This window comes from Sceloporus occidentalis, unplaced genomic scaffold (assembly GCF_023333645.1).
Source record: "Sceloporus occidentalis isolate IW3139 unplaced genomic scaffold, rSceOcc1.0.p SCAF_7, whole genome shotgun sequence".
NCBI lineage: Eukaryota > Metazoa > Chordata > Lepidosauria > Squamata > Phrynosomatidae > Sceloporus > Sceloporus occidentalis.
Window position 1 is genome coordinate 1,283,289 of NW_028316987.1, and position 13,595 is coordinate 1,296,883.

At 41.1% G+C, this 13,595-nt stretch overlaps 1 protein-coding gene across 7 annotated transcripts in view; it reads right to left on the reverse strand.

Moving 5' to 3' along the window:
- Window positions 1-13,595, reverse strand: part of LOC149308986 (carnitine O-palmitoyltransferase 1, liver isoform-like) — a 45,636-nt gene that overhangs the window by 31,296 nt on the left and 745 nt on the right. Inside the window, exons 1-4 of one of the 7 annotated variants that reach the window (XM_089531558.1) lie at window positions 11,794-12,273; window positions 11,645-11,696; window positions 6,781-6,903; window positions 4,078-4,186 (exon numbers count right to left, since the gene is read on the reverse strand). The exons of 2 other annotated variants lie outside the window; for them this stretch is intronic. The gene's annotated coding sequence lies outside the window, so the exon portion shown is untranslated. Of the gene's footprint in view, window positions 1-4,077; window positions 4,187-6,780; window positions 6,904-11,644; window positions 11,697-11,793; window positions 12,274-13,595 lie in introns of those variants that run through there. 4 more of the 7 variants (XM_089531557.1, XM_089531560.1, XM_089531559.1 and 1 more) reach the window with 4 other exon arrangements.

Genomic DNA, 13,595 nt, shown 5'->3' on the forward strand with positions numbered 1-13,595 from the left:
TCCCCGCCCCCCAAAAAATACTGGACTATAGGCAAGATTAGAAAAAGTGCTAGACATTATATACATACAAATTAAACAACAGAGAGACCAGCAGACAGGTGTTATCTGGATACGTGACAAGCAACACCTGCTGAAATTCCCTCTTCTACACAATCATTAAAGGTACAGGAGGCATTTCCAGTTTTCAGTTTGGTGACCATAATCCTGGAACAGAAGATTAATCTAGTTATCTTCTATTACAGGATTAGGGTTGCCAGACTGAAAATCAGAAATGTGTTTACATGTTGAGGATCAAGCCCCAACTATGCCTTGTACTCATGGTATCAGGAAGTTGCTTGTCTCACCACTTTGCTTTTATGTATATAGGTTTTTGTTGGGGGGAGGGAAGTGGGTACATTTGAGTGGTTTTGTGTTTTGAAGCTTAGAAACCACCTGTGTCTTTTACTCAAGTTTCTGGCCTTATCACTTTGTCCTTATCTGAAATACATGCATTTTGAACAGCCTCAAGTAGTATGGAAGTTGTTTAGTAAATGAGCATTTTCTTCATGGGAAAACCATTTTGTGGTGGCACGTTAAGTCTCCCAAAATTATAAATACACTTGGCTTCCCAAAAACATTGGGACTCTTCACTCTTATCCTACTACAATACCTGAAAAATATTCGACAAAATGCAAGTTTTGTTTTTAGCAGGTAAGATAACTAGGAATCCTGCCTCTGTATTCCTGCCTGATACTACAAATGCATCTATACTACACAGCTCTTGCAGTTTGATACCACTTTAATAGCCACAGCTCCACCCTGTGGAATGCTAGAAATTGTAGTTTGGTGATACTTAGAATTCTCAGCTAGAGAGCTCTAGTGCTATAGTTCAAGGAAGGGGACTAGAGCTTTTCAACAGAGAATACCAATTACCTTACCCAACAACAGATCCCATAGTTTCCACAGGATGGAGCCATGGAAGTTAATGTTCTATCAAACTGTTGTAATTGTGGAAAAAATGCCTTTAAAGAACAACAGTACATTTAATAAATGACCGATCGAGCTGTTTTTGTACAATGACTATTTGAAGTTAATGCTGTTTTAATAGGACGCTTTAATTATTTTTAATTTTTATTGTAGTTTTTTCCCCCAATTGTACTTTGTTTTACTCTATATTGTAAGCCAACTTTGATCCCATTTTGGGAGAAAGGTAGAATATGAAATAAACAAACAAATCATGGAGAATATGAATGCATTAAAATACTCTTTGTTTTTTACTGCCTCATTCCCAGGAAACAGGGTGTGAACCCAAGTATCCTGGCTAGACCCCAACTAGGCAAAAGGTGATGCTCTTCAACCTAGATTCCCGCCCAGCAAAGAACTTACACAATCTTGTTACTCTCAAGGTGTTCAGCTGCAAGAGCTAGAACAGCCTTTTTGAACCTGGTGCTTTTCAGATATAGCAACAGCAAGCACATTTCTATACTGCTTATCAATGCACTTCAGCACTCTCTAAGCAGTTTACAATGTGTAAGTCAATTGCCCCTAACAAGCTGGGTACTCATTTTAGTGACCCACAGAAGGATGCAAGGCTGAGTGGACCTTGGAGCCCCTAAGATTGAACCCACAACCTTGTTGCTGCAGTACCAGCATTTAACCGCTGCACCACCAGGCTCCCTGTAATCAGTAGATCCAACTGACTACAACTTCCATCATCTCCCATCCAGCAAAGAGCCAAAAAGCAGCCTTCCCCAACCTGGTGACCTCTAAATGTCTCAGACAATGAAATCTCATCATCCCTAGTTAGCATGGCCAATGAATGAGCTAGACAAAGACAATCTGAATATTTGGGGGGAGGGTATTCTGGTTCTGGGACATGGTAGCTTATGGTTAAGATGCCAACTCTGTTGACCACAAGGTTGGCAGTTCGAGACCCGAGCATTGCATGATGGAGTGAGCTCCTGTCACTAGTCCCAGCTTCTGCCAAACTAGCAGTTTGAAAGCATGTAAAAGTGCTAGTAGAGAAATAGGTACCACTTTGGGGGGAAGGTAACAGTGCTCTGTGCAACCATGATGGTCACATGACCACGGAGTCATCTTTGACATAACTGGCTTCCTTGGCTTATTAATGGAGATGAGCACCACCCGCTACGGTCAGACAGGACTAGACAACCACGTCAAAGGGAAACCTTTACCTTTTTACCTATTCTGGTTCTGCAAAAGATTGGAAAAGCAAGATTTGCTGGACTGCACTTCCCCAGCTGGGGCAAAACCAACAGCTTTGCCCTCAGTACCTATGACAACAGCCTTAGCATTTCTGACCTACTGCATCAGGCCCAATGATAGAATGGCAAGCAGGATCTATTGTCATCTTTCCCTCCTCTCAGAAAATGCTGAAGGCTGGGGAACAGAGAGAATATCTAAAAAACAAGACAAAACAAAACAAAAACACAAATGTAGACTCTCAGCCACTTGTTTTAAGTTCTTGAAATTTTTGGCAGTGTCCTAGAGTCAGAAAACTAGACCCTGGACACACCATTGTTGCCCACCCCTGCTGCAATATGATTATCTTTGGAAGCAGGTTCTTGGTTCAAATCTGTTGAACTAAGGATTCCTGAAGTCTATATGGACAAATTTCTCTCTCTTTCTCTGCCTCTGTGTCCCATTTCTATATACCAATGCTAATATAGTCTCTTTCACACAGTTATTGTAATGATCAACAAGTGCAATATCATTGACTGAAAACAATCTTGCCCTTTCCTAGACCTCATCCCCAAACAGAACAATGTAATCATGTATATGCCAATGCTCTCCACTTCAGAAGCAGCTGCATCTCAGCATTTGGTGTGAAAATTCTGAACACTTAGGAGTGGGGTGTTAATTGGTTAACGTCTGCTGCACACTGCCTGCCAAGGACCGGATACAGCTGGGCTGGAAGAAAAAGGAAGAAACTGGAGGAGAATCAACCCCACTGCAGCATAAGCAAATATTTTTGCCTTGGGCTCAACCTGCAGCTCCAGCAAATTTAAAAACAGGGGCATTAAGTGTGCAAAAGCAAAACGAATTGAGCGCAGAATCCAGAACAAATAAAATCCTGTCCTTCTAATCCTTCAAACAGAGGCAAGCAACTTCCCAGGCCTGAGAGTCATGTAGGACTCCACAGAATCCAGTACAGAGCACACTGTTGCTACCACGTTTTTCACAGTCTATGATGCTAGAAGGTGTTCCATAGAACCTTGCAAGTTCACAGGGCAGAATAGCTACATCCGTTCCCAAAGTGGAAAGGGAGAAAGCCACCATGATGTGGTGATGTGGGGTGTAATTTGAGTTTCCCAGGGTGTTAACCCTTCTAAAGGGAAACAAAAATAAGCAAGTATAAAAGTCAAACCTTTCAGAATCTAGCTTTCACTAGCAGTACAGCAGAAGTTTGGGTCAGATTATATTTTAATATGCTTTCCTAAAAATAAAGACTAAATGAAAGACATGCAAAGGGAACAGCATCTTCACAGCTTACTACCTAAGCTGCCAGACATTTGTTCCTGAAGCCAGCAAAGTCCAAGGAAATATGGAAAACTACAGATAATTAAGACATTGTGTGAAAATTAGTTAACAGATTTTGAAGGAGCTGGTGCATTTTTAAAATTGAAAAATGACATCCCACAGACACCTTTTGCTTGCGACCACAGATATTCAGAGCCATGTACATTGTGGTTCTAAGACACATTGCTATGGCTGAAAGCCACACCTAACTTATACCTCTCCTTAATCTTTAGGCCCTCTGACCTCTTGCCTCTTCAGTCAGGACTTTGCCTCAGGATCATAAGACTTGCTGGGGTTTAGAAAGCAGCAGTTGCCTATTTTGCAGGGGCTGCTGTCCACCGACAGCTGGTGCTGACCTGCCCAGACAATCTGATATCCAATTCTCGTGTTGAACTGGATTGTTCTATGTTATTCTGCTGCACAGGATTATTATGTAAAATGTCCCAGGTGCAATTTAGCAAAAAAGAGAAGGGGAGAAAAAAAGCACATGAAAATTGGTGTCAACCAAAACAGAGTTCTAATTTTGTTCAGCATTTTGAAGAAAGCAAAAAAGTAGACCTGTTTCCTTTGGGAAGGTCAGCTGCTTCTTGCTGTACTCCAAGAGAGCTTTTCTCTGGAGCTGAGCTACTACAGAAAGAGACAGCAAGCCGAATTACTCAGACCAGGCCTGCAGAATGGAAGGAAGAAATAAACAAAGTATGGAGTGAATGACTCTCTCTCTCACACACACACACACACATAGCCTCTATTAAAATTCCCAAGGCCTCCACAGTGATGAGACAGGGAGAAGCACTGATATCTAGGTGAAATGTCAAACCACAGCAACAAGATTTTACTAGCTTTTGCCTCCATGCCCCAAGAGCCATTATATCATTATGTATGATTAGAGAAAAGAGACTGGTTTGAACCCTTGAGTGAACATTTGGTACAGTAGAGCAGGATTCAACATCAACATCAACCTTTCAAGATCTACTTTGTGTTAAGACTGTAACTGTGAGATCTAGAAATCAGAGCAGAGTGCAAGAAAGGAGAGCAAGCCAGAAGATAAATGTGAAGAATTAATCTAACTGGATCTTTCTCGAGTCCACGTTCAGCCAACAAATTTGTGATCAGTACCAAAATTTAAAAATCCAATCCTGTTTCTTCTCCCAACTGTTCTTTTTCAACACCCTAATTTGAAAGAAGGAGAATTTATGGTTATTGATAATGTCAAACAAAGGGGCAGCAGAAACTTTCTAATTTACTAGAGATCACTCAGAAATCTGCCAGTAGATCCTTTTCTACTTCTGCCCATCCCTGCAAGTAAAGCACATGGAAGGGTGCTGTGCAAATCACAAGATTCAAACCAACAGAAGCCCTTGATTTCCTCCTCCCTCAGTATTGTTTCTTCCTTCCTCAGAATTATTTAACATCAAACAATCATTGTACTTAACATTTGCATATTATTTTCATGGTTTCTAAACCTCTTCATGTGCATTTTCATAACTGTCATCCTTACAACAAATCCTGCAAAGTAAATCATTATTATCTTCCATCAAAGACTCTCCCTTAGGGAATCCTGTTTGCCAGAACCACTTCATACAACCTGTTAGTCCACTGAATCCCATAGCTACAGTATGCATTATCTTTAACCCATCCTTCACTTTAGTGTAATCTTTGGCCTGTTACAGACAGCCAAAATAAAGCTGCTTCGAGTCACAGTGGAGGTATGGTGTTTCAATGATGCATGCGTCCTAAGAGTCCAGAAGCCACACCAAAGCCACGCTCCAGTCCTTAGGGATGGAGTGTGGCTTTGGTGCGACTTCTGGACTCTTAGGACACATGCATCATTGAAACACCATACCTCCACTGTGACTCGAAGCAGCTTTATTTTGGCTGTCTGTAACAGGCCTCTGAATGCCAAAGGCAACCAGGAAATGGCTGTCTCATTACTATACATGTTACATTTAGCATCAACACAAACAGTGGAAAATTTTACAAATAGTCACTCTTGTCAAATTTGGGACAAAATGTATCTAATTTGATTACTAGATTCCTCTGTCACCCCTCTGTCTACTTTTGTGAATATGTTATGCAAGAATGGGAGTAAGAGAAGATGAAAACTTAAGATAGGGAACTGAGAAACAACCGCTTGCCTTAGTCACCAAGAAACCTTGTTTGTGGTTGAAATTAATAAGGGTCATTTTGTTTTCCTTTCCAAAGAAAGGAGTAACCATAAAGGCTCTCTCTCTCTCTCTCTCTCTCTCTCTCTCTCTCTATATATATATATATATATATATATGATTCTCACTGCCAATGAAAAGAGTTCTGCTGTGATTTTTTTAAAAAAATACCTCTTTTCTCTTGCAAATATAAAAGCACAGAAACCTTTGGAGGCAATACACAAAGTTCAAACAAAGTGTTTCTGTGGAATGTAGTTCTAACACCAGTAGTAAACTTCTTACCAGCAGTAGCTTCCTCTAAACCAGCAGCATGTCTCAATCACCTTGTTATTCTCATTTGTAATACAGTCCACCACCTTAACCATATCTTTAATGATGGAAAAGCATTAAGATGACTACAAATATCATTTTAACATGTGAATATAATTATGCTTATGGGTTAGCATACAGTATATTTGGAATAGGAGCAAAAGGCTCTCCAACAAGTTGACTTGCTCTCCCCAACAGAACAGCCATTTCCGTTGTTTTGGAGGAGACATATTCTTATGGAGGGATTTCATCTAGTCAAATAGACACTCTGGAATTCAGTAAACATCTGATCTTTTATGTGAGCTGCCTTGGGCCTCACTCTAAGAGAAAGGCGGTGTGTGTGTGTGTGTGTGTGTGTGTGAACTGAACCAAAAGTCTCCCCAATTCTTTCAAATCAGAAAGTATGTTTCCTTTGGGCTATCTTCCTCCCTCTCATGATGTCTATTTTCTTGGCTTGAAGATGAAAGAAATAAATGAATAGCTACAACACAAAGCCATTGCAAGAGACAAAATGGCAAAACCAGGAAGGAAATAAAGGCAAAAGCTAGGAAGAAAAGGACTGGGGTGGAGGTTTTCAGATACAGGACATAGAATTTCCTGGCAATACTGGCATTTTAAAAAAAAATCCACCTATTTGCCACATGAAAATTCCATTAGACAAACAACACACTTTTGCATTAATTTATTTAGACTTGTTAATCGAAAATCTGTGGAGGATAATTCAAAGATATATCCATGTTAGTCTGTAGAATCAGTATGTAGAGGGATTCAGTATGTAGAGATCTTGTACCTTTAAGATGAATTGAAAGAAAGAAGTTGGCAGCATGAGCTTTCACAGACTTCAGTCTACTTCCTCAGATGCATTTGGTGCCATACACACTCTATGTACCGTGGAGCAGAGATCTGATTTTAACTATGCATAAATGAAAGGAAAGGGGCAATTTACAATTTGCTTCTTCTAAAACATATGGATGTACATACTTATCATATTTTTATCCTATAGAACAGCACCTGAACAAATTAAAAATAAGTGCTACAAAAGATGGCAACAAAAACTGTTATTTATAGCTCCACCCCTGCAATCCACACCTTAACTAGACTTCATGCTGTGTTCAAACAAGCTGAGAGTCTTAGCAAAACCCACTACTTCCCCACTCCTGTTTCCCCAAAACTCCTGCTGACCCTATTTCAACCTAAAACATGATGTGCTGTAATCAGAGTTTGGGTCTCAAAATAGGCCATGGTGGCAGGAACATTCTGAGACATGTACCCCGACAGACACACACACACACAAAAATCTTCCAAGCTCTCCACATAGATTATCAAAGCATTTTTCTCAGGAATGCAACCACTCACCCCTTCAAGGCAGGAGGAAACAAACCAAAATACAAACAAGGACACCCATTAAGAATAGTTTCCCCTTCTTTTCAAGCTCTGGTTGCAAAATCTTAAACTTTTCACAGAACTCAGGAACCCCCATCCCTCCCTTTGTCCCACATGATTTAGAGACATCCTATAATTGTATCTCCTAATCTGGCTCCCACACATAAATGATACACACACACATGAGCATCCCCACTACATCCTACTCTCCAAGTCTGGACTCCAAACTTCCAGAATTTCAGCTGTACTTGCTTTGATCCTCCAAACCCTAAATCACACCTCCCCAGTCTAATGCCAGTGGTGATGGTGAGCATAATGAGAGTTGCAATCCAAAAATTCTGAGAGGGCATCAGGGAAGAAGGATGCCTTTCATCTATTTTCATTCCTTTGGGCAGACAATTAATTCTGGAGAATCTTCAACTCATTCTACTATCATCCTCCAAGATTCCACCGACTTTCCCATCAAAATACTGTAATCTTCATCCCCATCACCTTTATATATCTTGGTTCGAGAGGTTATTCCTACCTAGGACTGGGTCCTCTCAGCACAGCTGAAAATTTCTACTGGTTCCCCAAAACCTCTTCAAGGGAATGTGCTCTCAAAATCTTCCCTCTAAACTCCTCCTCCTTTTGAAACAAGTTGGACTTGTTTCCCTTGACAGGTCTGAGGCTTTGGATTTGGTATCTATTCAGTATACATGCACACAACCCGCACATGGAAGGGAGAGAGTGCAAGAGAGGAAAGGTGAAGGTGCCTCCAGGAAACAGAAGACAGGAGCATACTGGGCAAAACAGGATGTGAAATTACTAACCCTACTTTTGTACGATGATGATGATGAAAAGGCCTTCAGCCTAAATACCAGCCTCTCAAAGATACACAGAGTGATTCAAAAAGAATGGTGCAAAACCAAGAACCAAGACTTTTGCACTATTCTTTTTGAATCACCCTCCATTTGCTTTATCACTTTAATCAAATCACCTCTATTTAAAATCTCTTGGTTCACACGGGGGTGTGTGGGGTGTGTGTGTGTGTACATGCCTTCATGTTGCTTGTGGATTTATGGTGCCCTATGAATTTCATAGGTTTCCTTAGACAAGGAATACTCAGAGGTACTTTTGTTAGTCCCTTCCTCTGAAATACAGCTTACAGCACTTGGTACTCCCTGGCCTGACGCCCAAATACACACAAACACACCATTATTTCTTTTTACACTAAATAACCACTCTGGAACACTCAGGAACACTCACTACCTACAAATTGATGCTCAGCATGATCCTCACATAGCTACACCAAGGGCAAAGAACCTCTCAACCTCTACACTCCCACAATTTCTTAGAACAAGGCTGGGAACAAATGCCTTGGGCACCATCCTGCCATACAGCAAGGTACAATTTTTTTTTGGGGGGGGGGGATACCCCAAATAGATAGGAGAGCAATTTTGTCAGGTATTTAGTGTCCCCCTGACCAATTTAGGGCCAGATGAGGCCTTTTTTCAAACAGGAAATAAAACAGAAGTTTACTTCCCAATTTCTTCCTGTTATTTTTTCTAAACACCTCTGCTGGACATAAAATGGCCCATAGGGTATAACACTGTGACAAAAATGTCCCTCACACTACCAAGAGGGCATTCTGTATTTTTAAAGGATGCTGATTTATAGGAGAAAGGCAGCCCTCCAAGGGGGCAATATAGCCTCCTGCCTCCCAAAGGTTGTCCATACCTGCCTTAGCGCTAACTAGTCAGATGGGCTGATGGGTGTGCTAGAAAAAAACATTTGAAGGACCAAATGTTCCTTATTCCAGAATATAAGAAGGCCTAGATATGTAGTGGCTAAAGTGGGTGAAGAGCTGCAGCATGGTATGGGCCACTTTTCAAACCAAGCTGAGGCTGCAACATCCCATTTTGGGTAGAAAATCACAAATTTCCAAGAGGGTATCCCACAGAGTTTGGAGGAGGCTGGTGGTATTTTGAGGTAAACTTGTCACTCCAGAAAGTTTGGAAAGGAGGTTGACCTTTTGGGGGAATTTGTGGGCTCTGAAATTATCTAGGCAACCCTGTCCATCCCTGCATTAAAAGTGTCAGACTAGGGTCTTATCTGCACTGCAGAAATAGCGCAGTTTGACACTGCTTTATCTGCCATGGCTCAATGCTATGAAATCTTGTGAGTCATAGTTCTGTGAGCTATTTAGACTTCTCTGTCAGAGAACTCTGTGCCACAACAAATTACAAATTCCAGAATTCCATAGCATGGCAGTAAAAGTAGGGTCAAACTGCATTATTTCTACAGTGCAGATTAGACCTAGAACTCAGGAGATCCTGATCCAAATCTTCCACTGGAACCATTAAATTCACTGGGTTTCAAAACACACTGCAGAAATAATCCAGTCTGAGACCTCTTTAAGTGCCTGGCTCAATGCTAGGGAATTGAAGGGAACTGTAGCTTTGCGAGACATTTAACCTCTGTCAGAGAGCTCTGGTGCCATAAAAAACTACAGTATTCCCTAGCACTGAGTCAGGGCAGTTAAAAGGGCCTCAAAGTGGATTATTTCCGCAGTGTGTTTTAGACCTGGGTGATCTTGGATTGGCCACGTTGAATCTGATTTAGGTGACAGCACTGTTATGAGGATAAAGAGAGCACATATGTCTGTCCCCTTGAGCTCACTAGAAGGAAAATAGCATATGTTGTAACTAATAAATAAAAAGACTCTTAAGTACCATCCTGCAGCCAACTCTACAATCATAGATGGTGCAAGGCTACCCATTTTGCTGTGCTGAATTTCTCAATGTTTTAGGAATCGGGTGTGCATCAATAAACCCATAATTTAAGTACTGTATGTGACACTCCAGGAAGAAAGTGTACTTACCAAGGGAGCAGGACGTGCCACTGCAATTTATTATTGCAAGGGTTCTTTGGTAGAATAAGCCAGCACATCTCATGAGAATGTCTCACTCAATTAAGATTACTCTGCTTAATGCTAACTTAGGAGGATCCCTTTGACAGGAGTGAGGAAGGACCAACCCAGATGTTACACAGCTGGCAGGCATACTAGTAAAGCACTCCAAAGTATACCTAACATAATTTGATTGATGGACAAGTATGAAAGCGGCATGCTTAACCTGTTCTTCTTCAGCTAGTTTTCCATTCTCTATTTTCCACACTGAAAAACAAGCTGTTTATTTTTATAACTAAAAATGTCATATGATTTACAACCATCTTCTGATAATCTTACCCATTTTTAACATAATGAAACAACTTTTCAAGAAAAGAGAACTAGGAGCACACAATTAATTAAACACCATGTTTTTCTGTTCCCCTTCCCTGGCCCCACATTTCTGTAAAACAGGGGGCAGATTTGTTGTTGTTGTGTGCCTTCACGTCATTTCTGACTTATGGTGACCCTATCATGGATTTTCTTGGCAAAATTTGTTCAGAGGAGGATTGCCACTGCTTTCTCCTGAGGTTGAAAGCATGTGACTTGCCCAAGGTCACCCAGTGGGTTTCATGGTCGAGCTGGGAATTGAACCTTGGTCTCCAAAGTCATAGTCCAACATCCAAATCACTACACCATGCTGGCTCAGGACTGACTTCCTTTAATTATTCATTTCTTTATTAGACTGTTATCTAATCTTGCATCCATCGTGGAACAGAAAGAAGTGAATGCATGCCTCCCAGGTGTCTCCATCCAGGTTCTGATCAGACCCAAACTTAGTTTTAGGTGATGGCTAAAGCATGTACACTCAGACCACCCCACCCCACCCCACCCCACCCCACTGGGGATCCAGTAGGTCAGGCAGCAAATATGCCTTCCCTGATCTCTTTGAATTGAAAAGATTATTACACAAGATACAATACTTCATTTTGGGGATCAGGGAGAATTAAACAGGAAAAACTATTCTATTGACCTTCCAGGCTCTGGGACCAGCCAATTAAATCTGCACCACTACTACCTCACTAAAACTCTTCCTCAATACAGCAGCAAGACAAGCAAAAATAGAAGAGACACAATACTTATAATTAATACTTACAATTAATATCTATTGAATTTGTTCACTCCCATCTTCCTCAAAATCTTCACCTTCCCCATCATCTCCCTATTGCCAACATAACATTGATCACTCCTTGTCCCGCCTGAACAACCAGCACAGGCCTGCCTATAAATAGTATTCAATGTGATTATGCCCTTAGGGAGCCCACACAGCTAATTGTACAGAGAACAATCCCTCTCAATCCTTCAGCCTGTATATGTATAACTGTCTCAAGCTACCATATACCTGTTCCACCTGTAAATTTCATTGGAACCTTCTAGGTGAGCCAGGCTGCCAACTGTAAGAAGATAAAACATACACCCCAAAAAGGGAGTCAGATTAAGAACCGTGCCTTAAGCAGCTCAAGTTAAGTCCACCAGAAGAAACCACCTTACCCCAGTGTAGACAGTGGTGTCAAACTGCCCCCCAGCTGCTCCTACTAGGTTATACTCCCCTCTGACATCCTATGGAATCCCAGGATTTGTACTTCTGTGAAGCACCAGCACATTTTCACAGAAAACACTCAGGATCCTGCAAAACTACATAGGACAGAGCTACAGCACTTAAAGCAGTGTCAAATTTTCCCTCCTCCTAAGGTGCACCCCACTCTGCAAAATCCCAAAATCCCTCATTCCCATCACCACCAAACTGTGAGACTCCCTTCAATCATTTCTCCAACAGACCCATTGACCTCCATACCCCAATCCACCCCTTCTATTATTATAACCCTAACCACTCCCTCCCTTAATCCACCCATTCGATCACCAAAACTACCACCATCATCATTTTCATTTCTATTCCACCCTTTCCCCAAAACTTGGATTCAGAGAGGCTTGCAAGATTAAAGAACAGTGGCTCTGACCCCACACAGGTTTTTTATTCTCACTCACCTTCCTCTCTCAACCAGCAGGCCTTGACCCAATTCCTCCCCCCCACACGCACCTACATTCAAATGTGCACCTCCCTCTCTGGGAACAACCAAAAGAAAACCACCCTAGTAACAACATCAAGTACTAAACAAATAAAGTCTACAATGTGGAATCATAAGTGGTATTGTAATGTTACAAAAGCAAGACTGCAGTGCAACCACATCAAAGACTTATAACCATGTATATCCTTTACATATACCAGGAACAAATGGCATGCATTGAATATAATATTGCAAAGATGTCCTGAGGTTTTTGCATCAAGATAGATTCTTAGAAAGCCATGAATTCCCCACTAATGAAAAGGAAAAAAAATGGCCAAGTTCCTCAACACTAAACCTTCCATGAAGTAGATAAGAAGTCTTGACAGGACGAATTGTCGAATGGAGAGTAGGAGTAGAATGAAAAACACTCCAGGGGGGAGTATAGTCTTCGTTTCATCCTTGGGAGATTTCACCAGCTACTTAAATACAAACATTTATATGTAACAACCCATTTGTGGTACAGAGGAATAAATTCATATTCCAATCATAGAATCATAGAATGATAGAATTGGAAGAGCCCACAAGGGCCATCCAGCCCAACCCCTGGCCATGCAGGAACTCTCAATCAAAGAACGCCAAACAGATGGCCATTGAACCTCTATTTAAAAACCTGCTAAGGAGGAGACTCCACCACTCTCTGAGGGAGTGTGTTCCACTCACAGCTCTCACTATCAGGAAGTTCTTTTCCTGTAGCTTGCATCCATTGTTCCAGGTCCAGGCCTCTGAGGGAAAGAACAACCACTGGACTTATTCCCCTTCCCACTGCCATTCCCTTTTCTTTTTGTGCCATGTCTTTTTTAGATTGTAAGCCTGAGGGCAGGGAAATGTCTAATTAAACTCTCTGTAAGCCACTCTGACTCTGAGAGCCTTTCTGGATGAAGAGCGGGGTATAAACACAGTAATCAAACAAAATCCCCTGTGCGCACACACACACATCATATTATTATTATCATTACTGTATTATAATTATTTATATCCCGCCCTTTTCCCAAAGCTGGCACTCAGAGCGGCTTACAACATTAGAAAACACCACACAGTTAAAAAACAACATACAAAAACAGCATATGAAATCTATTTGTTTAGGGGAGGGAGGGTATGATTGGGATATGTAACACTGTATGGATTCTTTTAAAATGTCACCTCAGTTGTCTTTGAGATTTTTTTTAAAAAAGGCTTTTATTATTATAATTATTAATTTATTACATTAAAAATTAAAAAACAAATCCA